Raw genomic sequence first — 13006 nt, forward strand, 5'->3', positions numbered from 1 at the left:
CAACGAACGGTGTCTCCCACTAGCAACTTTCCCGCGAGGGCGGCTAGCATCCTTTTCTAATCACCGATATGGAGATTGACCAATTAGCAGCAACGCCAAATTCCCTCACCTTCTGAACGAAGGATATCCTCGACGAATCCGATGATCTCGTGTCCTCAGACACACACCATCATAGTTTTCCTCTGCAGCATCATCGCGACGGAGAGTCATTCTCTCGTGAGGTCGTATTAGCAAGTTACTTAGAGTCTGTACGCTCGGTGGATATTCCACGGTTTCGCAAAGAGTCCGACTTATATTTTGTGAGCACGTACACCTATCATCCCGTTGACCGCGGATTCGTTATTGAACCTACGACCAACATCACTAGTATCGCGAGTGTCCAACCGCCGCGGTTGATTGTCGAGTCGGTAGCATCCATACTCGTATTAATAGACCGTACCTTCGTTATAACAAGACGATGGCCAATTCCAATGAAGATTCATCGAACGCCCACAACCTTATTCCTGACCCTTCTCCGACATGTTTAATTCGGTAGTATTCAGGAAGTATGTGCCAATTATCAACGAGTGTTGCATCAAAATATCTGAAACTACATGTATCGTTACAACGCACGACTCATCATCTATCAGAATATCTGTCGAAAATTCTTCGAGTGTACAATTTCTTCCGGACCCGATACCGCGAAATTCAACAATTTTCTGACTTAATCTGGACGCCCCAATTTTCACATACTGATCCGCTCTCATTAAAGTTAGTTCGCTACCGGTATCTATTAGCGCGCTCAATTCAAAATTTCCGATCTTAACGTCTTTACCACGCTTCGTCTGCAACGATTGCCACATACTAGAAACAACTTTATGGGACTCGCTCAGGTTGTCGCACTTCGATACGATGTGTCCGTACTCTCTACACTTAAAGCACTTAGATCCTCTCGACCTATTCGGGCACTCTGTACACTCATATTCTTCGCCGCCGCAATTGTAACATCTCGTCTTCCTCAATTCTGTAATGGATGTAGTACCGTATAGTGTAGACTTATTGTTTTCTTCATCTACTATTCCTTCTACAATATACTCCACTTTTGCCTCCTCCTCCATATCAACATGGCTGGCTATTTCAAGCATGCGGTACATATAAGCCAAGCATGTTTCGTCGCTTCTCTTTTTCGTATCTCTAAGTCTTTGATGTACTTGCCGACTATTAATCTTTTTAGAGAATTCTTTAATCAGCCCTCTCTTCAGCTCATGCCAAGTCCTAACATGGCACTCGAAACTCGCGAATATTCTACCTGATCCTTTCAGCAATCTCTTCGGATAAATCGCTTTCTGTCCCTCTGACCACATGCACATGTCTGCGATTTACGACACCCCCCAGGCCCCTCATTCATGATACCACAATAATGTACAAATTGCACCAATTCTTTTTAACCTGTTACATTACAACGTATTACAAGTTCTACAAAGCTATAGAAACATTAACTAATAGACTTTTATAGTGGCTTGTAGACTTATATTATAAATAACAATAATGTAAATTATACAAATATTAATTCATAATAACAGTAAACTTTTTAATTTACTTTTTAATTTTAACTTAATTTTACTTTAAAGGAATATAAGCATAATTAAGAGAAATGTGCGCGTTTCTATAAGAATGTTTTAGTGAAGCTTTTATTCCTGTATGGAAACATTATTATAATATGATCTACAAAAACACATGCTTTGATGTGATAACGAATAATAAAATTGACAAAATAATTTAGATATGGAACTTAGTCAGCTTCGTTAATAATATATAGAACTTTCTATAAAAAACTCATTAAACGTATATTTATACAACTTTATTACCGACTTTAAAACATATTATATAGTTTCTAGTCTCCAAGCCTTACGAAGCAACATTGCTCGAACCGTTTATTGGACTGACTCCACAATCGTTCTACATTGGATCAACACATCACCCCACCCCCTCCAGTGGATTACATAATGGGCGACCTTCCAGCTGCACGGATAACAGAATCTCGGCCATTTACCAACGTCGGAATCGACTACTGCGGACCGTTTTACATCAAGGAACGAAAGGATCGCAACCGACGCAAAATCAAGGTATATGTAGCAATCTTTGTATGTCTTGCAGTTAAAGCAGTCCACGTCGAGTTGGTCAGCGATCTCACTAGCGAGGCCTTCATTGCTGCTCTGCGAAGATTCATCGCTCGCCGAGGATTCTGTGTGACAATTTACTCCGACAACGGTACCAACTTCGTTGGCGCCAACAATGAATTACGAGAGCTCCGAAATCTCCTGCAATCTGACGATCACAAGGCACAGGTCCAGTCCTTTTCAGCCGACCGACGGATCGAATGGCGCTTCATCCCTCCCAACTCACCTCACTTCGACGGGTTGTGGGAGGCTGCAGTGAAGTCTTTCAAACGACATCTCAGACGTGTCGTAGGTAACGAGCTTCGAAAACCTTAATACTCTCATCATTGAAATCGAGTCTATCTTCAACTCCCGCCCGCTGACTCCGATATCTTCAGACCCAAACGATCTCCTAGTTCTCACTCCCGGTCATTTCCTCATCGGAGATTCACTAACAAGTTTCCGAGAACGAGATTTCAGGGACACGCCATCCAATCGTCTCTCCTGCTGGCAGCATATTCAGAAACTCAAACAACATTTCTGGCGCCGGTGGAATCGAGAGTATCTAAACGGGCTACACATCCGAAACAAATGGAGCAAGGGCAGTCACGACATACGAGAAGGCACCATCGTCCTTCTCAGAGAAGACAACTTCCCCCCGATGCAATGGCCATTGGGCAGAATCATCAAGGCCCAACCCGGCGCAGACGGCATCATACGCACGGCTATCGTTCGAACGGCGACGAGTACCCTCGATCGGAGCATCAAGCGGATGGTACCACTACCGAGCAGAACGACTCCAGACGACTCCGAACCAATCAACAGCTCCGAAGTCTGACAAGAGATCCACCTGACAACATCACACCATATCACTTCATCGGTGCCCTCTCAACGGGGGGAGGATGTTACGTCGCGTAACGCTCTACCTAGCCCAGGCCACACACCGCGGGCAATATGGCAACCAGATGTCTTCGGATACTCACTGCGTACCCTCAATAGTCTCAAGTATCTTCCATAAATCTCAGGAATTTCCTAGTAGGGGTCCTTCAAACCAAACAAACGTCTGTGTCCGAAGAATTTCTAAAGACCATTGTCTACTACGGCTAGACAAGGGAAAGTCGGTTTTTCTCTCGTATGATACAACTTTCCTCCCACGAACCACTTTCTCTCGAGAGCGGTTAAGACCCTTCGTTTAACCAATTAACAACGAAGCCTATTTCCCTCATTCTCTTAACTAAAATCATCACCAACAAATCCGATGGTCCCGTGCGCTAGACACACCCATCCTTAGCTTTCCTTTGCCACCGCATCGTTTCCGAACATCACTGATTGTACATCCTTCGAACGGTCAACATCCTTTAACCGGGTATACACACTCCTAAATCAGTCACTCATTCATCTCGTACATACGCACCAGCGTAATTGCCTTCGTTATAAGTTGTTAGAATAAACGGTGAAATATAACTTACTATACTGTGTCATATTCATTCAATCACCTCTGTTATCTTAACCGAAACAGGGGAACGACTAATTCGCGGCGTCGATTAACCGAATCGTAGCGAGAATTTACGCCTCTCGCTGACGCATTTTCCTCGCGACCGCGTCTCTCCGCGAACGGTCGTAACAATATCATACGTAAAGGTGTAACTATTTAGTGTATTAAGATATTGGAAATATGAATTTTATGACCCTGTCAATCGCTATATTATACCATATCATCAATTACCCCTATTATCCCACAAGAAATAAGAGGATCGATCTGTTCGTGGTGTCGATTCTTATAATCGTAATGAGAATTTACGACTCTCGTTGACGCGCTTCCTCGCGATCGCGTCTCCTCGCTGGTCCTCGCTGGTCCTTCGAGCTGGATCACGTGCCACTGAAAAGTGCACTTACCAGTGACCATACAGTGTCACGTGAAATCAACATTTTATCGACATAATCACCTAATCACACGAGTAGCCATCGGAAAGGAACTCCTCCCTCGCTAAGCATATGCGCGACCCCACGCCGCACAATAACGAAAGGCAACCGATTCCCGGACCAACGTCCAGTTCTTCAAGATAAGCTCGCTCAATCTATTAAACTAACACATGGCCCACGCTGAACAGATCAGTATATTGCGGCGGAGACGAAGCGCCTTAAGGAAAATTTAAAAAGACATAATGCTATTCAAGGGATTTGTGGCGGATCGGTACCAACAGGACGCCAACAGGTCGAGGCATCAACACGGTCGTAACACCTCTAAGGCGATCCGGGTACCAACCGTCAACACCAGAGGGCCGCTACGACGACAACGAGTCTGTCTATCTCGCTAGCGGTCGAATATACTCTACGTCTAAGGCAGAGACTACAGGGCATAGCCTTACTGACGAGTCCACCGGTAGTCCCGGGACGAAACGCTCAGTCCCTTTTCACACGGCAGTGCCATAACACTGCCAAAATGACTGCAAGCCTGGATTCATGAGCATGAAGAGATCGTTGATCTCATTGATCCTACGGCTGCTCGAAATATATCAAGTAAATCTAGTTATTTTTCTCAATTCGATTAGTCGAAGTTGGAATTAGATGTACAAAATAATTTTTAAGCAACGCAACCTATAGTCGCTATTAATTCAAAAATAGCAGCTATAAAGCGGAAAGATCGTGAATTTAAGACTACGTCTGATGGCCGTCTTATTGTCACAGTAGAAAAAGATGAACCAGAACGCAAGAGAAAGAAGAAATCTGCACTTTTGTGCAGTGATTCAGAAGACGATTGTGGTAAGAATTGGGGTTAGATTTGGGGTTAGGAATTGTAGAATGTTACGTTTTGTCTGGCTCGTTTTGGTCGCGTTGCCGTTAATTTTTGAATTTAGACTAAATTGTAGTATTGTCTGTTATATAATGCGATTTGAAATTAAACTCCACGTTTCGGCTAACCTGCTATGCGCAGGAGTGCTAGCACGGGAGAGGATTAAAGTTGGTGAAAATAAATGTTCGCTTAATCCTGCTATATTATTAGACAAATATTCTTCACAAAAAATGTTTATTCGTATTCTAATTGGATATTGACAGAATAGTCGTTGAAATTTCGCAGTACGTTTCGCTCTTATTAATTACAAGATTTTAATTTCGATAGATTTTCGATAGTTTACAAATTGACAAATACAAACACGTCGATTAACAAGACTAATAAGAATTGGAAACTAATAAAACAAAGAACTAAAAGCTAAAGAACTAAAGGACTAGAGAATCTAAAAGCTGAGAGCAAGAACTAAGAGCTAAAGGAATTAAGAGCTGAAAACTAAGGAACTGAAGAATTAAAAAAACAAAGGAATTGAGAAATTAAGAGCTAGAGGAATTAAGAATTAATCGCTATGAACAAGAAATTACTTGCCAGGAAATGAGAACTAATCGCCAAGAACCAAGGAATTAATCATCAAGAACTGAGGAACTAATCACACAAAACTGAGGAATTAACTACTCTAAAACTAAGGAATTATTACCGCTTCTTCTATGCCGCTACGCTTATTTATATTTAGGTCTACCGTGGGGGGGTTGTCATGTGACGGGTTATTCCGTGGGGGTTGTGAGGTTCGAATTTGGTTTATACAAATTGTTAAAATTTATTTAAATTTCAAATTGGAACGCTCACTCGCGCTATTGATAGTTTTAGCCTACGTTACGGCGCGTGCGCAGCGCGGGACGTGACAAGAAAAATGTAAAGTAATTCAAAGAAACAAGTGAACGAAGCCAATGAATTTTTATGTTACATGATCAGAAGATGATGTTCAGTCTGTAGCCATGTCGCAAGCAATGGATAAAAAACGTAAATATAACGATAGTTATAATAACGTCAGCGTAAGGAGTGGATCCACATTAAAGTATCGAGGTATAATAGTAATATATAACCTATAGTAAATTTTGGTCTGTTGTTTAATAACAATTTTGGTATCCGTAGCAGGAGGGTCTGGAATACATCGACCATTGAAAAAATCAAGAACAGAATGTATACCAGGAGCGGAATATAAAGCATCAAAGGCTGGAGGTGATGTTAAAAGGAAAGGAAAACCAAATCCATATGCTTATGTACCTTTGTCAAGAGCAGCATTAAACAAAAGGTAAATAATGATACCATGAATTTTGATTTAAATCGAAGATACGCATTGAATTGATTCATTTTTATCTTTAGAAAAAAGAAGAAAAATGCGAGTAAATGTTTATAACTTTATAACTATGAGAAAACTCGAAGCAGCCCGAGCGCAACTGCATATACGAGGCTGCGAAAAGTATCTGTTATAACTCAATTAAGAGCGAGTATCATCAATGTATTGGGTTTAGATTTGGGTCAGATTTTTCAATGCAACAGTAGCAAGGTGACCCTGGCAACGCTTGCACGAAATAACAACTATAATTTTATTTCATAAAATAACAAATCGGAAGTTATATCTGGTTCTTCGCACACGATAAAAATTTTATTACGGAATTGTGTCGGTAAAATATGTGAAACCGAAGAATCAATGAAAACGTAAGATTAGATTTAATTATTATTTTTCATATCTATAATTTATATTTCATCATTTATATCATACTTTTAGATATAAGGACACTATCAATCAGATAACTTTTATGATCCATCAAGCATTAGGTTATCAATATTTGGAAGCTTGGTATCATATTCTTCATTTAATAGCCCTACTGTTTCAGGTAATATCGATTTTCTGCTTCTTACCCATTTGTCAATGTTGTACATTTCAACGTTTCCTTTTATTACAGGCAACTGGTAAAGCGAGAAGTCCGCAATTAATAGAGATATTAAAAAGTCTTGCTGAGTAACGTGATTCTTACAATTTTGCGTGGAAAAATGACGCTGAGTACGCTATTGGGGCTGCGATAAGAGTGCTAGGACCGGAGACAGTATTAAATTTGATTCCATTGAAGGCAAGTAATTCTATATGAACCGGATTATGCTTAGAAAAAAAAAACTTTATTTTATAATTACAGTAATATAAATCTCTATTCTATAGGTATCAGACAATGCGATTAATTTAAAAATAACTTGGCTACTACCATTATTGAAAGATTGTGTGCTAGGTGGGTCACATACTTTCTTCACGGAAGCATTGCTACCTATCGTTGCATTGTGCGAGTAAGTATTGTAATCTATCTTTATTATAAGAGTATAAATTATCTTATATTGATATTTTGAATGATAATTATACTCAATTTTAGAAAAAAAGCAACCGAACACCTGTACGCAGGAAAACTTACGAATTTCTCGTTTACCAAGTCTGGGCTATTTTACCAAGTATATGCAACAACGCTACTGATGTGAAAGATAATTTCAAGGTATATAACAGAAATAAATATAAAAGATATAGTATCAAGTATCCATGAGATAACTTTTATCTTGTTTAGAATATATCTAAACTGTTAGGAACAAATTTAAATGAAAGAAAGAATTTAAGGACGTCGATAACGTCTGCCTTACGAAGATTAATAACGAAAGCAGTCGAAGGCGACAAAAAAGAAGATATACACGAACTAGCTAGATTTGCAAAGAATTATTTACCATTGTTTTTAAATCTATACACTACTAAGCCACTTGGAACTGAGGAAGAAGGACAACGCTTCGCCACGTTTGATACGATAAGAGTAATTTGTGAATAGAAGGAGTAATTTCCTTTAAAGGGATTAACTAATATTTTGTACAATTACAGGTGTATCTTACAATTACGGATAAAGAATTGGTACACGAATTATTCGATCGTGCGTTATTTAAGTTGAAAGAACCTGATATCGACGATTTTTTCAAAGAAAGTATTCACGATATAATAAGATTATTTATTAATCATACTGACATTAATAGATTAAGGACGTTTTACGATATGTGTGTACCACTTCTTAAAGAAATTTCTAAAACCAAGGAACAGAAGAAAGCGTATAGGTAACTTTTTAATATATTTGGAATTAAATATTTTAACTATCTTTTCTGCAAAAACAAAAATTATTTTTTATTTGTATGTTCTTTCAGGTTTTTAGAAGAGATATGTGGCAGTGAGAAGGAAACGTGTAAAGAGTTTGTAGTTCAATACAGACGCGAGATACAAAAATGATTAATAATAATAATCCTCTGCTACTGAAGTCGCAAAGCCAAGCAGAGGAGTATGTGCTAATTTTACAAACGTTGTTCTATAATATCAATTTCTTATGAAAATTTTAACAAATAAGCCTTACTCATTTTTTAATTAGGTACGATTAAAATGCTTAATTCATCTCATAAAAATTCATTCACAACTTGAGAAAACTAAGTTCTTCGAAGCCATTGTGCCCGAAGCAATAATGAGTTTAAAAGAGTTAAATGCGAAATGTCGAACTTCTGCATATCAACTTTTAAACATTATTGCCGAGAAATTTTTAGGAAATCCTACACATCTTAAAGATTATGTTAATATGCTCATGGTTGGTTTGAGTGGTGCGATAGAAAATATACAAAAGTATTGTACCGCATCCTTGCTGGCACTTTCTTCTATCACTTATCATTACAACGGTACAGTTTATTTCAAACTAAAGTCAAAATAAATATTTCGTATAAAAATAAATTACAAGTCTGACAAGAGAAATTGCAGAAGCTGCATTGTCATATATCAAAATATATATTACTGTGATGCCATCTCATATTACTGCCTCGAATTTAAAATTGTTGGTTAGTAACAAAGGCGTTTAATTAATAATAATAACAGGTAGTAACAAAATCCCGTATATCTCCATAAAAAAACGAATAAGTGAATTTGCAGATAGGCGCTTTATGTGCAATGAACGATGACTGCCATACGCATTTCAGACAAAAAGTACGATATTCTGGTAAAGTTAATAAGAGAATACGGAATGGAAACAATTTTTGGCATGATTCCAGCTTCCAATGCGATGTTACGTAAGAGATTAAAAAATATGAATAAGGCAGAAGAAGCGAAGAAAAAGAAAAAAGAATTGAGGAAATTGAAAAAACAAGAAAATGACGAGGATGCTGAATTCAATGCAAAGAGAAAACCTAAAAGGTAACTTTGTATTTTCCTTTAAACGGAATTTTTCTTAAACCGAAACAACTCTACAATCTTTATCAAAATTCAGTATAGAAGAAATATTGGCGGATAGCGATGATGAGTTCGATGAAGATATGGGCAATGAAGAGTCAAGGAAAAGGAAGAAAAGAACATCGCGAAAGGAAGCCTGGATTCATGAGAATGAAGAGATCGTTGATCTCGTTGATCCTGCGGCTGCTCGAAATATATCAAGTAAGTCTAGATATTTTTCAAAATTCGATTAGTCGAAGTTGGAATTAGATTTACAAAATACTTTTTTAGCAACGCAACCTATAGTCGCTATTAGTTCAAAAATAGCAGCTATAAAACGGAAAGATCGTGAATTTAAGATTACGTCTGATGGCCGTCTTACTATCACAATAAATAATGAGAAAGATAATGAACCAGAACCCAAGAGAAAGAAGAAATCTGCGCTTTTGTTGCACAGTGATTCAGAAGACGATTATTCAGAAGACGAATTGGGGTTAGATTGGGGTTAGGAATTGTAGAAAAATGTAAAGTAATTCAAAGAAACAAGTGAACGAAGCCAATGAATTTTTATGTTACATGATCAGAAGATGATGTTCAGTCTGTAGCCATGTCGCAAGCAATGGATAAAAAACGTAAATATAGCGATAGTTATGATAACGTTAGCGTAAGGAGTGGATCCACATTGAAGTATCAATGTATAATAGTAATATATAACCTATAGTAAATTTTTAATAATTATATTAAATTGACATTGAGATGGATTCCTCTAGCCTAGACTGTGTAGCTATGTATATTAATAATAATTTACTTCTCTAGATTAAGTGACTTGTACTTATAAAGATGGCTACGTTAAGTGGTTTGTATTTTTATATCATAAGTAATTGAGTGGAACTCAACTGTTTCTGTGAAGCAGAGTGTATACTGCGAAGGAGGTGGCGATACCTGAAAGAGGTAAAAACGAGTATTATGGGGATAGGTTGCTACCTTACTTTTATTAAGTTAATATGAAATGGTGCCTTATAAGGTTAGCTGGTAGCTATTTAATACGTGATGGGTTTTTTACAACGATTGTGTTACGTCGTGCGACATTCTTTCTAGAACAGGCCACACACCGCGGACAGGATGGCAACCAGATGTCCGCACGCCTTCACTGCGTACCTTCAATAGTCTTAAGAGCCGATCATAAATCTTAGAGGAATTTCTAAGGTCCTTCAGACCGAACCAAACATCTGCACTAAGTCACTGTCTAAAGGTTATTGTTTACTACGGAAAGATAGGAGAAGTTCGTCTTTCTCATGTACGATGTTTTACACTAGCAACTTTCTCTCGGGGCGGTTAACACCCTTCCTCCACTCTTCCACCACCAATCCAGAAAATTAACCTATTACCAGAGAAGTCCTTCCCTCACTCTCCCAACAAGAACTTGGTCTTAACAAATCATCTTTTCTCGCATCATTAGACGCACCCATCGCAAGTGTCCTCCGCTGCATCATCGTTACAGAAAGTTAGTCTTTATACGTTTTTTGAACCTTCAACATCTAAGCGTGCGTCGCGTACAACACCTCGTTACTCTAGCTATCAATCGAATTAATTGTACATTTCTAGTCAAGAAGTTGTTGGAATAAACATTAATTGTATTCGTTAATTCAGTGTAAAATCAATTTAACCACCCCTATTATCGCAAACGAAATCAGGGGATCGATCATTTCGTGGCGTCGATTATCCAATCGTAATGGGAATTTACGACTCCCGTTGACGTACTTTCTCGCGATCGGGTCTCCCCGCGAATGGTCGAAACAGATTGATTACTGCTAAGTGTTTTGTATTCTTATTTACTATAAGTGAATGAGATAGTTTAAGTGCTTTGTATTCTTACTTATTATAAGCATGTATTCCGCAATTAAACGGCGAAGACGATATCGGAAGTACGTGAATTGCGAGCCATGTGTAGCGAACCCACGCTACTACTAAAAATGATCAAAATCGGGAAAATCACGGGTAAAGCCGCAATGGCTATCCGCAATATACCAATAAACGAATACGGACACCTGTACGATGCCCTACGACGAAACGTAGCCACCCAAGATTCTGTTAGAGAACAACAAGACCAGCTACGCGAAACGAGACAGCGTCACGACGAAAGTGTGCAAAGTTATATCATCAGGTTCCGCAGAGCACTCAATAAGCTACAATACAGTATAACGAACGAATACTGTGACGAAATTACTAGACGAGCTATGAACGACAGGATTTTAAGAGACTCCGTAATCAATTTTATTCGAGGCCTGAAAAGCGAAATAGGACAATTACTACTCGCCAATCCACCATACAATATCCTTGAAGTCGTAAAGAAAGCCACCGACATCGAGCGATTCTTCAGGGAAGATCGAAATCGACGACCAAAACCAATGGAACGATTACGACTCCATGAGCAGCGACGACTAACAACCAATAATCCCTATTCAATCATTAGAAAACCAACTCCAACACCCAGTCCAATGCCAAGAAGCTTCCGACAAACTGCACAAATACCACTTGCCCAAAGGACACAATTAAAATGCTTCAAATGCAATCAGATCGGACATGTCTCCAGTTAATGTAGAAATTTTCGAACACACAGCCAATTTCCGAGACCACCAGCAATCCACAATCTCGAGACAAGCAAGGAAGAAATAGAGAAACCAATATACCAGACTTACGAATTAACGCCACAACAGGAAGACTACCCACAGTACTTTTACGATCCGACGGACAGCGATATAAATTCCTCATTGACAGCGGAGCAGGAATTAATATACTCAAGCGAAGATGCCTATTACGACCAAGAATAACAAAAGAACGAAAATTCTCGATGGGACACTCTAAATTTAAAACTAACGAACACGCTTTGATAAAACTATTTGGCAAACCTCTAGAATTCTTTGTGGTAGAAGACAACTTTCCAATTATAGAAGACAGCATACTCGGTTTACCAGCCCTATCTAAATCCAAATTTGAACTCTCAAATCAACAATTATAACGTGACAATAATATACTTTTATTACCGTACCTCCAAAACAAGCAGTGTCAAAAACAGTCTACCTGGAAGGAAAACCGACAACGACATGCTTTATCAATGGTGGTGAGTGCCCAGTCAAAATGACTAATTTTATCGAAAATTCAAACACGTACGATCAAGTCTCCACGTTTAAAGATTTAGTCAGACTTTCGCATATAGAGAAAACTCTCCGTGAACCAATCGAAAAGATATTGCTGTTTTACCTCGACGTATTCAATCTAGAGACCGACTTATTACCATACACTAACCTTGCTAAACACACAATAACGTTAAAAGAAAATAAAATAATTAACACAAAATCTTACCGACCGCCTGAATGCCATAAAGAAGAAATCAAACGATAAATGGACGAAATGCTACAAAAGAACATCATAGAACCATCTGATTCTCCTTACAATTCACCAGTCTGGGTAGTACCAAAAAAGGCTGACGCCTCAGGGAAACAGAAATGGCGAATTGTAATAGACTTCAGAAAAATAAACGAACTAACTGACCAGGATGCATATCCATTACCTGACATAGACGAGATACTATCCCAACTAGGCAACGCAAAATTTTTCTCAGCCCTCGATTTATCCTCCGGATTCCATCAAATCCCAATGGACACAGACTCTAAGAAATACACAGTATGCTCCACACCACAAGGACACTACCATTACAATAGAATGCCATTCGGTTTAAAGAATGCACCTGCAACATCTCAACGCATGATGGATACCGCGCTAAGAGGACTCATAAATAAACATTGCTTCGTA

The 13006-nt window shown here is 38.7% G+C and overlaps 1 pseudogene; it reads left to right on the plus strand.

The window, feature by feature from the left end:
* The first annotated feature begins 2804 nt into the window (after positions 1–2804).
* Positions 2805–10806, plus strand: LOC143304878 (RRP12-like protein; annotated as a pseudogene).
* The last annotated feature ends 2200 nt before the right edge of the window (positions 10807–13006 follow it).

Source organism: Bombus vancouverensis, unplaced genomic scaffold, assembly GCF_051014615.1.
Source record: "Bombus vancouverensis nearcticus unplaced genomic scaffold, iyBomVanc1_principal scaffold0061, whole genome shotgun sequence".
In the NCBI taxonomy this organism is placed as follows: Eukaryota; Metazoa; Arthropoda; class Insecta; order Hymenoptera; family Apidae; genus Bombus; species Bombus vancouverensis.